General features: G+C 39.0%; 1 long non-coding RNA gene across 1 annotated transcript; it reads right to left on the bottom strand.

The window, feature by feature from the left end:
* Positions 1-276: 276 nt before the first annotated feature.
* Positions 277-6,682, bottom strand: LOC124857696. Its single transcript, XR_007035655.1, has 3 exons — positions 6,621-6,682; positions 3,152-3,208; positions 277-461 (listed from the first exon to the last, which is right to left on the bottom strand). It is a non-coding gene; the product is annotated as an uncharacterized LOC124857696 (long non-coding RNA).
* Between the last annotated feature and the right edge of the window lie 363 nt (positions 6,683-7,045).

Raw genomic sequence — 7,045 nt, 5'->3', positions numbered from 1 at the left:
ACCTGTAACCTGTAACTCTATGCGTTACATTAACGCTCAGCTTAGACTCCTGCTTTACTTGCACACTGATCATCTGCACTGTTGTATTGCTCTTGCATCTTATACTGCTCTATATTTACTCTCACTCACTTAAAACTGTGCACATATATTTATATTATATTGTAGATATGTTTATACTGTTTAATTTGTACTGTATTGCAATACGCCAAAACAAATTCCTTGTATGTCCAAAAACGTACTTGGCAATAAAGCTTTTCTGATTCTGATTCTGAAAGCTTGGAGAACCGTTTAATAAGACCACTGTAACAGATTAGAAGGTCTGGCCCTTTGGAAGTAAAATATACCAAAAATAATGGGTGGTTTAAAACTTTTAAATTTTCCTTTCCAGAGAAAAAGTAGTAAGGCCATATGGTGTGTGGCAGCAATAACTCTCTCCATGGTCTGGCCGTCTCAGAGCAGATCTGAAACACAATGCAGGAGATGATCGAGTCTTAGTGTCAATACATCAGCCCAGAAAATTACCTCTTCTCTGCTTGGCCTACTTTAATCTGTGGCCCTCTATTGAAGCAATGAACACTCTCTCCTCTGTCCTATTGACGACGTAAAATAGGTTTGCCGGCTTGATTGACAACTTTGTCCAGCTGACAAAATGTAATGCAGTTGAGGACAAAAAACAGATCAGGAATTCTTTGGACCCAATCTGGTGCTGCCGATTACATTTTCTCCACTGTCTTCTTCTTTATTGTATCAGATGGGTCTTTTGAAGTATTGAGGGAGAGTTTTTTTATTTATTTATTTTGTATATCGGGTGCTGTTTGAGTGCTCTGAGAGTTTGAGAGTGGTCACACACATATATTCAGGTGCTTGTTTGAGAAGTCGGTTTTGGCTTTTTAAGTTTAGACTTTTATCCAACCCGACTCCTGAATAATAAACAAAAAAAGTTCTCCTGCCACCAAGAATAAGATCTCATAAAAACAGCAGCAACTCCAATTTATATTTTGTTTTCGCAGCTGGGTGAATTATTCAGGCTGGTCTTGTAGACATCAAACATATTTTCTGCTGACAGGGAGATTTAATGAAAACCAATCCGGCTCTCGACCAACATTAAATGGGAATAAAAGTGATAGTTTTAAGGGCATTTTGAGGGGTTGTTTTACATTTTATCTATAAAATATATCTGATCATCAGAGTTGGTAAACCGTGGCTGTGATACAATATTTGTGTGGGGTAAGATTTCAGTTTCAATTTGGGTGATAATCTTCACGATTCTTCAAAATATATTTTTTAAACTTGGAAGAACGAATAATGTCATTTTTTTGGCACTGAAACAAGAACGTCCTATCTCTGCAGTGCAATAGTATTTACAAACTTTGACCAACCACACATTTCAATGTACACTGCTCAAAAAAATTAAGGGAACACTTAAACAACATAATATAACTCCAAGTAAATCAAACTTCTGTGAAATCAAACTGTCCACTTAGGAAGCAACACTGATTGACAATCAATTTCACATCTTGTTGTGTAAATGGAAAAGACAACAGGGGGAAATCTTTGGCGATTAGCAAGATACTCAATAAAGGAGTGGTTCTGCAGGTGGGGACCACAGACCACTTATCAGTACCGATGCTTTCTGGCTGATGTTTTGGTCACTTTTGAATGTTGGTGGTGCTTTTATACTCGTGTTAGCATGAGACGGACTCTACAACCCACACAAGTGGCTCAGGTAGTGCTGCTCATCCAGGATGGCACATCAATGCGAGCTGTGGCAAGAAGGTTTGCTGTGTCTGTCAGCGTAGTGTCCAGAGCTTGGAGGCGCTACCAGGAGACAGGCCAGTACACCAGGAGACATAGAGGAGGTCGTAGGAGGGCAACAACCCAGCAGCAGGACCACTACTTCCGCCTTTGTGCAAGGAGGAACAGGAGGAGCACTGCCAGAGCCCTGCAAAATGACCTCCAGCAGGCCACAAATGTGCATGTGTCTGCACAAACGGTTAGAAACCAACTCCATGAGGATGGTATGAGGGCCCGACGTCCACAAATGGGGGTTGCAGGACGCTTGGCATTTGCCAGAGAACACCAGGATTGGCAAATTTGCCACTGGCGCCCTGTGTTTTTCACAGATGAAAGCAGGTTCACACTGAGCACATGTGACAGACGTGACAGAGTCTGGAGACACCATGGAAAGCGATCTGCTGCCTGCAACATCCTTCAGCATGACCGGTTTGGCAGTGGGTCAGTAATGGTGTGGGGTGGCATTTCTTTGCAGGGCAGCACGGCCCTCCATGTGCTCACCAGAGGTAGCCTGACTGCCATTAGGTACCGAGATGAGATCCTCAGACCCCTTGTGAGACCATATGCTGGTGCGGTTGGCCCTGGGTTCCTCCTAATGCAGGACAATGTTAGACCTCATGTGGCTGGAGTGTGTCAGCAGTTCCTGCAAGATGAAGACATTGAAGCTATGGACTGGCCGGCCCGTTCCCCAGACCTGAATCCAACTGAGCACATCTGGGACATCATGTCTCGCTCCATCCATCAACGTCAAGTTGCACCACAGACTGTCCAAGAGTTGGTGGATGCTTTAGTCCAGGTCTGGGAGGAGATCCCTCAGGAGACCATCCATCGTCTTATCAGGAGCATGCCCAGGCGTTGTAGGGAGGTCATACAGACACATGGAGGCCACACACAATACTGAGCCTCATTTTGACTTGTTTTAAGGACATTACATCAAATTTGGATCAACCTGTATTGTGTTTTTTCACTTCAATTGTGTGTGTGACTCCAAATCCAGGCCTCCATTGGTTAATAAATTTGATTTCCATTGATGATTTTTATGTGATTTTGTTGTCAGCACATTCAACTTTGTACAGAACAAAGTATTCAATGAGAATATTTCATTCATTCAGATCTAAGATGTGTTATTTGAGTGTTCCCTTTATTTTTTTGAGCAGTGTATTTTCTTGGGATTTTATGTGATTCAACTCATTTTTCAGCAATAGAAAATTCTTTGTCAATGTAGGAAACTGTTCAACAGAATGTTAGGAACTAAACTATGGTGTTCCTCAAGGCTCACTTTTAAGTCTTACTCTCTTTTTATTTGCTGCCATTATGTGGTGTCATCAGCCATTCATTCACAATAATCTCAACTAACCTGTTGAGTTGAACACATCAAGTAGTTTCTCTGCTGCAGCTGCATGTTCGGCTTGTACTGTTCAGCAAGAGATAAATCAAATTTATTGTCACATCTGTCCACACATGGAAGGTCCAAATATAATTTGTTTCTGAGCCAATAAAGTGTCTAATCCATCAAACCTTGCTGAACCTCCACAGAGACAGAAAAAAGATTCAACTGTGACTTCCAAATGGATTCTAACTTTTATTTTACTACATTTTGCCACATCTTTGACCTTCTCTAAATAAGTTCATTTCAGAAAAAAGTCTATTATTAAAAATTATTGTACAGCCTTCTATTATTATGCTGAAAGTGAAATAAAATATATCAGATGGTAAATATAAACACAGACACAACCAGCGTCTGCATAAATAAACCTTGTAATACAAACAGCTGCTCCAAGACACTCAACTCAAATGAACGGTTAATGACCAGGCCTTTTGATCCAGGTGTGTTGGAGAAGGGATATATCAAAATGTTGCAGGACAGAGGCACTCGAGGACCGGAGAGCTACAGTGATATGGTTTAGATCACAGCATATAGAATGGTCCAATCAAAGTCCAGACCTGAATTTTTGGTAATACTGGAAAACCGAACACTTTCAATAGCAGCATCTGCTGTCGTTCCTGCAATGGCATTTTAAGGGTTTTTGGAAACGTCTTTTAGTATCTCGCGGTCTGCTTTGAGGGTGAACTTGCTTGGATGGCCAGACCTGGGTATGTTGGCAGCATTTTGTTTTTCACTTGTAGACTATTTTGTAGTTAAATATTTTTCCTCTTTGGTTTTTAGATTTAAATTAGAACATGGGAACTTGAGCCTTGATATTAAATATTTATATGTCCGAATATGCTACAAAAGCGCCGGCCTGTGTTAAAAATATTTGAAATTATTTAGCACTTTTAGCCAGAATGAAGTGTTGAAGCCAATCATCTTCATGTCAAACATGCAGCCAACAGCCTGGCCATAAATAGTCAGAAAATGACGTGGCCTTTAGCTGGCCTTTAACACCAGTCTGAGATCTGCAGAAACACTCAGCCGATTGCACAGAAAGACTCGTGATTAACTGATATGGATCAAAGAAATGATTCCGCATTGCGACTTCATTCTGCTTAAACCTGAATTTCATTCTTTTTGTATAACCAAGTATTCTCCGAGTGTCGGTGGTCTCAACAAAGATCTATCACCCGGTGAGGACAAGTGCACTGACAGCATAGTGTTTCTGTGAGATGAGAGCAAATGAGTTTACAGTACACTCTGACAGACCTCAGCCTGCATTGTCTGCAGAAGATGCCTTTTCTTTATTCGTTTCAGAGCAGAAAGAGGTGAAAAATGTCAAGTTGTCTGCAAAAAAAAAAAACCTCTCAATTATTAGTGTTGAAACGGTATATGTACTGTATGCATCTTGCATAATTATGCATAATTATTCTGCATATTAGGCTAACAATTTATCCCCACTGTCTTGGTTTAGGACATATGAAATCAATTCAAATGATAGTATTTAATCTCTGTTCAGAGTGACCTTTTATTATATAGTGAGTCACTGCAATTACAGCATCAATCCGGGTTTCAGTCTTATTCAATAGTGCCATCTAAATGTGTCGATAATAATTAATTTGCAGAGGCTAATAAAGAAGGGCTTTGACAGTACCAATGAGATGTAATGCTGATGCAGTCTAGCTCACAGAACCCTGTGCTGCAAGTGCAAGAAGTTTCAGTCTGGTTGGAACAAAGGGTAGAGGCTGAAAATAGAAGTTTGACTTAGCATGATAAGCATAATGTCACAATAATGTGAGTCTTCTGGTTAAATCAAAGCGTGAGAGAGTGAAAGGATCTGAAAATACTGACTCACAAACAAATAATTTAAAATGGCTGAAATCAATAGTGGTAGGGATGAGTTACAGGAACAAACGGCAAGAACAATAAGCGAGGATAAATTAATTCAATTCATTTATGTAGTCCAATTTCACAATAAATGTCACCTCAATGCTATTTACAAGACAATTCACATGTAACTATAAAGTATCCAATTTGGTCAGAATTCAAATGTAATCGGCCCGGTCCACTCCTGCACTGCTCAACCATTAAATCAGATTCAGATTCCATTTCTTCCTGTTACTGAAAACATTAGCTAAGTACTGAATCAGGAGTACATTCTACAGGGAAAAAAAACAAATTAGACATAGTTGATGGCAACAACAGCTTTATAACTGAGTCTATATAGCAAAGAGACCAAGCTTAATAAAGAAACACTAAATCAGGAGTACTATCCACAGTAAAGAAAAACAAAGAGTGCACTGTTGTGATTATGAATCTGAGAATATTATTTAATATTAATATTTTAATATTTTATCAAATAATATTTCGGTCTGTTAAGGGTGGTCCTGTGAATACCAGCCCAGTAAGGCGGTGGTATTAGGACAAAATAGAAAGGTGTGAGACGAGCTCTGACATTATTGAACAGCATAAACTCTGCACATAGATGGAATGAATTCACACAATTTCTTAAAATAGAATAATTTATTAACAAAAATAAGTCAACTCAAAGTCAAACATATTTCAATTAACAAACCCTTTACTATGCTAAAACAATCCAACTAAACTACCAAGCAGAATTAAAGAATAACGAGGACTATGGGCTATGTACAATATAAACAAGTTGATTAAAGATGATTGAAAATCCTGACCAAAAGAGTGATGCAACATTACCATGCAATGTTTATGTTTGAGAACCAAGGATTATCTTGAAGAATCTGGAAATGAAGTTAAGTTAGTCTTGGAACCAACTTAGACAATAATCAGCAAACGTTTAGACAACTATTCACAATGCAAGATCAGATAAAATATTATTTTATAAAAATAATGTTTTAAATAATGATCTGCTGAATAAAACCAACCTTCTGGATGACCATTTCTCAACGGTGTCTCATTAGCTGCCTTTACTTACTAAAATAATATTCAAACAAATATTATTAAGGGGATGGTAAAATATTTAAAGAAGTATTTTGGAAAAGAACCAAATCTTTCTGGAGAAATGGGGCTTAATGGTGTTTACTTAGTTATCAGATTTAGTAAAATAAAGTTTAGGGACTATTATTTACTAGCTTGAAAATGAACAACCTTTCTGGGTGAATATTCTTTAACAGTTAAAGCTAACAAAGAAGCTGATAACTTAGCACCAGAATCAAACACGCACCTTTAAAAATACCGTCAATAAAAGGCTTAAAATGCATCAGCGTGGACGGCGTGTTATGGCCAATCTTCTGTGTTTAAAATCACCCTTTAAATAAAGTTTGTCTCAACTTTAAAAACACACAAACACAGAACACAAAGCTGAGCACGTGTGCAGCAGATATTCTGCTAGCACCAAAATAGCAGAGTTCAACACAAACAAAACCAAACTTCATAAAATGAAAAACGTTTAGATCATTTCATCTGCCCAAACCCTAACCTTGTTTGAATTGTGTTGAGGAGGAGTTGTCCAGGCGACAACGAAGTTTGAAGAAAGCTCTGTGAACAAAGGGTTAGCTTCCAGCTAACCTCCGTAGCTGTGGGTGAAAGACGGCTCGTTCTGTCCGCCAACCAACTGCACGTTACCGTAACCACGGTGATGCGGGGCCATTGTCCTTCCTTCAGACACGGCTTGGTAGAGACCGCGTCTCTGCATGGAACTCTCTGGAACACAGTTTGCTTCTGCAGGCCTCAGAGAGAAAGTAAAGCAATGCTTATACCTTAATTTCCCTTTTATGAATAAATACTGGATTCTTTCAACAGTAATTCATCAGTACTTAACTTGTGCATATGATCGCGTGATCTTAGGACACCCTTGGATCTAGTTTGAAGAGTTTATGTCTTTTCGTCAGCAAAGAGACATTA

The sequence above is a fragment of the Girardinichthys multiradiatus genome, chromosome 21 (genome assembly GCF_021462225.1).
Source record: "Girardinichthys multiradiatus isolate DD_20200921_A chromosome 21, DD_fGirMul_XY1, whole genome shotgun sequence".
Lineage (NCBI taxonomy): Eukaryota > Metazoa > Chordata > Actinopteri > Cyprinodontiformes > Goodeidae > Girardinichthys > Girardinichthys multiradiatus.
Note: the sequence above shows the minus strand (reverse complement) of the source record. Positions and strands in the feature narration are given on the sequence as shown.